Here is a 7,317-nt window from a genome sequence, read left to right as displayed (position 1 = left end):
ATCAATATCGTGAAAGTGGCCATACTGCCCTTCGTAATTTATAGATTCAGTGCCATCCCCATCAAGCTACCAATGACTTTCTTCACAGAATTGGAAAAAAATACTTAAAGTTCATATGGAACAAAAAACCACTTTCAACATTGGACAGGTCGAGACAGAAAGTTAACAAGGATACCCAGGAATTGAACTCAGCTCTGCACCAAGTGGACTTAATAGACATCTACAGAACTCTCCACCCCAAATCAATAGAACATACATTCTTCTCAGCACCACATCGCACTTATTCCAAAATTGACCACATAGTCAGAAGTAAAGCACTCTTCAGCAAATGTAAAAGAACAGAAATTATAACAAACTGTCTCAGACCACATTGAGAGCCCGCATTGCCAAGACAATTCTAAGCAAAAAGAACAAAGCTGGAGGCATCATGCTACATGACTTCAAACTATACTACAAGGCTACAGTAACCAAAGCAGCATGGTACCAGTACCAAAACAGAGATATAGACCAATGGAACAGAACAGAGCCCTCAGAAATAATACCACAAATCTACAACCATCTGATCTTTGACAAACCCAACAAAAACAAGAAATGGGGAAAGGATTCCCTATTTAATAAATGGTGCTGGGAAAACTAGCTAGCCATATGTAGAAAGCTGAAACTGGATCCCTTCCTTACAGCTTATACAAAAGTTAATTCAAGACAGATTAAAGACTTAACTGTTAGACCTAAAACCATAAATACCCTAGAAGAAAACCTAGGCAATACCATTCAGGACATAGGCATGGACAAGAACTTCACGACTAAAACACCAAAAGCAATGGCAACAAAAGCCAAAATTGACAAATGGGATCTAATTAAACTAAAGAGCTTCTGTACAGCAAAAGAAACTACCATCAGAGTGAACAGGCAACCTACAGAATGGGAGAAAATTTTTGCAATCTACTCATCTGACAAAGAGCTAATATCTAGAATCTGCAAAGAACTCAAATTTACAAGAAAACAACAACCCCATCAAAAAGTGGGCAAAGGATATGAACAGACATTTCTCAAAAGAAGACATTTATGCAGCCAACAGACACACGAAAAAAATGCTCATCATTACTGACCATCAGAGAAATGCAAATCAAAACCACAATGAGATACCATCTCACACCAGTTAGAATGGTGATCATTAAAAAGTCAGGAAACAGCAGGTGCTGGAAAGGATGTGGAGAAATAGGAACACTTTTACACTGTTGGTGGCACTGTAAACTAGTTCAACCATTGTGGAAGACAGTGTAGCGATTCCTCAAGGATCTAGAATTAGAAATACCATTTGACCCAGCCATTCCATTACTGGGTATATACCCAAAAGATTATAAATCATGCTGCTATAAAGACACATGCACACATATGTTTATTGCGGCACTATTCACAATAGCAAAGACTTGGAACCAACCCAAATGTCCATCAATGATAGACTGGATTAAGAAAATGTGGCACATATACACCATGGAATACTATGCAGCCATAAAAAAGGATGAGTTCATGTCCTTTGTAGGGACATGGATGCAGCTGGAAACCATCATTCTCAGCAAACTATCGCAGGGACAGAAAACCAAACCCCACATATTCTCACTCATAGGTGGGAATTGAACAATGAGAACACTTGGACACAAGAAGGGGAACATCGCACACCGGGCCCTATTGTGGAGTGGGAGGAGGGGGGAGGGATAGCATTAGGAGATATACCTAATGTAAACGATGAGTTAATGGTTGCAGCACACCAACATGGCACATGTAACAAACCTGCACGTTGTGCACATGTACCCTAGAACTTAAAGTATAATTAAAAAACAAAAAGACAAAAAAGAAAAAAGAGAAATTCACATTTGCTTTGCTCCTGCAGGCCATTCCTAGGCTGGAGCAGAAAAGTTGAGCCCCAGTGGAACACAGGGGTCTTGCTGGGTGGAGAAGGCAGAGAATGAAGTTTGGGGTGTTTGGAATTAGTAGAGAAGGGTGCTAAAGAGGAGAGAGTGCACAACGGGGAGCATTCTGGGCTGTCTGTGGGCAGAGCAAGGCTGTACTGGAATGCAGAGAACTAAGTCAAGACCACAGAAGTAGTGAAGTCCTGGGAAATTTTTGAGTTCCCACACAGTCAGTGTTCAGAGACCTTGCTGAACACCTCAAGCATTCAGTTGAGATGTCAGAAAAGCCATAATTTAGGAGTAAGGACCACATTCTGGATTGAAAGCCATGCTTCTAGGACTATGGACAAAACTTGAAATAGATTGGCCCTAACAAAGCCTACTAAATTCTGACTGCATCAAGAGAATCTACCAGTAATTTAACCACTGGTCAGAAAAACTTAGCTTTTTTTTTTTTTTTTTTTTTTTTTTAAGGGAAGACAACATAGTTCAGACTTTGTACAAGGTATCATTTACAATGTCCATCATATGATCAAAAATTATCAGACATGTGAAGCAGGAAAACAGAACCATAAGCAATAGAAAAAGCACTAAATAGACACTCTGAAATAACCTAGGTGTTGAAGTTAGCAAAGGACTTTAAAGTTATTATTATAAGTATGTTCAAGGGTTTTAAAAAAAAGGATTGGCAAACGAGAGAATAGAAGGATAAGAAGACAAAAATTTTAAAAGAGTTATTAAAAATCTGTCTAAAGTTTTAAGAAAAGATGTATAGAATGAGTGAATAGATCAGTAGACTAGAAATGGAAATAATAAAACAAAAAAATGGCCAGGCACAATGGCTCATGCCTATGATCCCAGAACTTTGGGAGGCCTACCACTTTGAGAGGCTGAAGCAAGAGGACCATTTGAGGCCAGGAGTTTGAGACCAGTCTGGGCAACATAATGAGACATTGTCTCTATTTTTTAAAAAAAGACTGGATTTGAAGGCTCACATTTGTAATTCTGGCACTTTGGGAGGCAGACTACTTTAGCTCAGGAGTTTCTGAGCATCTGGGGCAACATAGGGAGACCACATATGTACAAAAAACGTAAAAATTAGCTGGACATGGTGGCACACACCTGTAGTCAAAGCTACTTGGGAGGCTGAGGTGGGAGGATTGCCTGAGCACTGGAGGTCGAGGCTGCAGTGAGCCATGATTGAGCCATTGCATTGGAGCCTGGATGACAGAGTTAGACCCTGTCTCACAAAACAAAACAAAACAAGACAAAAAACAAAAACCAAATGGACAAACAAAAAAATCCCCAAGAAACACACCACCACCACCACAAAAAAAAAAAAAAAAAAAAAAAAATAGCTCTGGGTTACTCAGTTTACTAGGGTAGTGCTCTGTGGTGGTTAAGAGCACAGACTCTGGATCCAGACTGCCTGGGATCAAATGCTGATCTTTCTCCTTAGCTGTGAAAATTACTTATACTTTCAGAGCTTTCATTTTGTCATCAGCAAAATGAGGACAAAAACAATAGTGTCTTCCTTTTGGAGCTGTTGTGATAATTAAAGGAGATAAATATAAAGTGCCTCTCTCAGTGCTGACTAAGTATTACTTTTTAAATTATTTCAACTTTTCTAGGGTTCATCTCAGAACTCCAGTGTAACACTCTCGTTTTTGTGGCCTTCAGAAGGACCCCCATGTCTCACGAGTGGCCTTAGACCATACTTTGACAAATAGTTGACTTAGATAACTAAGGTAACTTAGGTAGTAATTACTACATGCCTATGGGACATTTACCAGGATTTTTGAATTTGTTCAACCTCTCATTTTCCTCCAAGCAGGAAAAATGTGAGATAGTGATTAGGCATGTGTGTGGTGGGGGTGGGGGAAATAAGTGAGAGAGAAAAAAAGAAAAACCCCACAATCAAAATATGGCCTTATTCCGTCAATTGCTTTTAAATTAAAAACATTTAAAATCAATTTCAATTTTGAGGGGGACTTATTTAAAATGTAGATTCAAATCCTTTTCTTTTTCCCTGCTGTCAGGAAAATGTGTGTGTGTGTGTGTGTGTGTGTGTGTGTGTTTCTGGGTGAATGTTTCAATTTTTACTGACTTCCATGTAACTTGGGTGGCCAAGATGCTCCTTGAAATTAAAGTTAGTCACATTGTTTATGCTGTTCATGATTTAAAGATGCTATCTGAGACTCTATTCTGGCTTTGGGAGTTAATAAAATAATTTTAGTCTGCTTTATCACATCTTCATAAAGTTAGTGACTGTTGAGCCAGGCAGAAATATTAATGTAATGAAAAAACAACAGTGCTACAGTATTTCTCAGTTGAAGCAGGGATTTTCCAATACGAATAAATAAAATAAACCATGCAGGTAGGTGTGGCGGTACCATTCTCTTAAAACTTTGTCTTAACGTTCATCTAGTCAGTGCAGCCTCTCTAATCATCTTAGACCATGATGCATCTCTCCTTGTTTCCTTTTGATTATCTTTTAATGTATTATATGAGTTTTTTGTTTGTTTGTTTGTTTGTTTTAACAGAGTCTTGCTCTGTTGCCCAGGTTGGAGTGCAGTGGCACAATGTTGACTCACTGCAGCCTCCACCTCCTGGTTCAAGCAATTCTTGTGCCTCAGCCCCCTGAGTAGCTGGGACTACAGATGTGCACCATCACGCCTGGCTAATTTCTGTATTTTTAGTAGAGACGGAGTTTTGCCATGTTGGCCAGGCTGGTCTCAAAATCCTGACCTCAGGTGATCTGCCCACCTAGGTCTCAGATTCCACAAAGTGCTGGGATTATAGGTGTGAGCCACTGCATCCAGCCTGTATGCACTTTTTAATTTAGAAACTTCTGTCCAATTCCTGACGGCAGGGAGTGTATTTTATATTCCTTTCTTATCTCAGTGCCTACAACATACAACAGTGCCTGGCATACAGATGTTTGGCGCTGTTGGTGCATTTAACTTTATCTTTATTAATAGTATCATTATTAATTACAATTAGTATCATTTATTCAAGTATTAATGAGATCAGTTGTGACCTGCAAAAGGTACTTATTGTGGCAATTTAGATTCCCAGTTGGCTAATACCCTAACTGTTAAATTCATTTAAGAAATATTAAGCTATCTATAATAAATGAGTCATTTAATAATTTGTCCATATTTGTGTGGGATTCACTTTGGAGTCATACAGGCTGGGAGCCAACATCGGGCCATGGTTCTTAGCTGTGTGGCCTTGGGGGAGTAAGTTTCCTCTTTTCTTTTTGTAAGTTTTTGCTTCAAGGGCTTCCCTTTGCTCCAAAGGGTGATAGGTAAAATGTAAAACATGTAAATTAGGAAGATATAGCTACCATTACAACCAAAATCTGTAGATACATGGACTGGAAACATAATAGATACATATGGTGGTGAGCTGGGGCTAAAGGTACAGGCTTGGGGCCTCCAGGTGCAGAGACAGGCAACAGCAGGACTTCACATTACTCAAGGAAGTACAAGCTAAAATAGCTCCATACAAGGCAAGGCTTCAGATCCAGGGTCACCTGTGCAAGCCACAAGCTGGTCTGGGGTTTCCTTGCCTAAGAAACAATGTGAGGAAGGAAAATCATTCCCCATCAATTCCAGGAATTATGTCTTACTTCATCTACCTTCCCAGGGTGGGCAGAGGAAGGAGACAGAACTTCACAGCCAGGACCTAGACCAAGCCTGGGTAAATGGATATGCAGGATCTCTAATATCGTCACAAGGCAGCTGGATGTCCCGGGAGGATGAACAGAGGCAGCAGCAAACCAGTTAGTAGGAAGTAATGTACTTGAGGGGTAGGGTGAAACAGGGAGAAAAGAGAGTGAAGAGGGACATCACTTCAAGATAGGCTAAAAAATAAATTTGAAAACACCCGAGGAAAAACAAAAACCAAAAAAAGAAAAACAGCAATATAAATCAACAATCAAGCGATGAATTCATACCAGATAAAATGAAAATACAGTTGATCCTTGAACATCATGGGGTTAGGTACACTGACCACCCCACCCCCATGCAGTCAAAAATCCACATATAACTTCTGGCTCTCCAAAAACCTACCTACTAATAGCCAATGTTGACTGGAAGCCTTATTAATAACATGAACAGTTGATAAACATATATTTTGTATGTCATATGTATTATATACTATATTCTTACAATAAAATAAGCTGGAGAAAGAAAAATGCTATAAAAATTATAAAGAAGAGAAAATATATTTACTATTCATTAAGTGGAATTGGATCATCATAAATGTCTTCATCCTTGTCATCTTCACTTTGAATAGGCTGAGAAGGAGGAGTAAGAGGAGGGGTTGGTCTTGCTGCATCAGGAGTGGTGGAGGCGGAAGAAAATAAGTGGACCTGAGCAGTTCAAACCTGTGTTGTCCGAGAGTCAACAGCTATAGAGCAATCTGAAAACCATATACGCTAAGAATTCTCAAGAGATGAATAAATAGCTGTAGAATGAGAAATTACTGAACACAAACAAACAGAAGTGAGACCAGGTAAATATGCTAAGAACCAAATAGAAATCTTAGAAATTGAAAAATAAGGTCACTGAAATAAAGGTCCGATAGACAAGACAAACTCTAATATTATACTAAGCAATTGGAAAATTAGTCCTAAAGGATGGAATCCAGAATGTAGCACAGAAAGAGGGAAGGATAAAACACATACACAAAAATAGAGTAGTTTGACAGTCTTTAGCAAACATCTAAAAGGAGTTCCAGGCCAGGTGCAGAGGCTCCTGCTTGTAATTCTGGCACGTTGGGAGGCAAAAGTGGGATGATTTCTTGAGGCCAAGAGTTTGAGACCAGCCTGGGAAACATAGCAAGACTCCATCTCCACAAAAAGGAGGAAAAAACAGCTAGGCATGATGGTGCACCTACGCACTTACTCAGGAAGCTGAGGCAAGGGGATTCCTTGAGTTCAGGAGTTCAAGGCTGCAATGTGTGTTATCACACCACTGAACTCCATCCTGAGTGACACAGCAAGACCCTGTCTCTGAAAAATAAATAAATAAGTAAAAGGAGTCCAAGAAGTGGATTAGAAGAATGCAGAAAATTAATATTCTAAGAAAATGCTTAGAATTTTCTAGAATTAAAGAAAGACATAAATCCCTGAATTCATAGTATGTACTAAAAATTATGCAGATAAAAATAAATCCATATGTACACACATTTGATGAAAACTGCAGAACATTAAGGATGAAGAAATTTTAAAAAAAATTCAAAGAAAAAATAAAAATCATGCAAAATAACTATAATGAGCTTGACAATCAGTTTCTCAACAGTAAAAATATTAATAAATTTCAGGAAACAATAGATTAATGTCCTCAAGGTACTGAGGAAAAATAAATGCCAATTTAGAATTGTGCCCCTAGCTAGGCCC

Source organism: Theropithecus gelada, chromosome 2, assembly GCF_003255815.1.
Source record: "Theropithecus gelada isolate Dixy chromosome 2, Tgel_1.0, whole genome shotgun sequence".
Taxonomy (NCBI): Eukaryota; Metazoa; Chordata; class Mammalia; order Primates; family Cercopithecidae; genus Theropithecus; species Theropithecus gelada.
Note: the sequence above shows the minus strand (reverse complement) of the source record.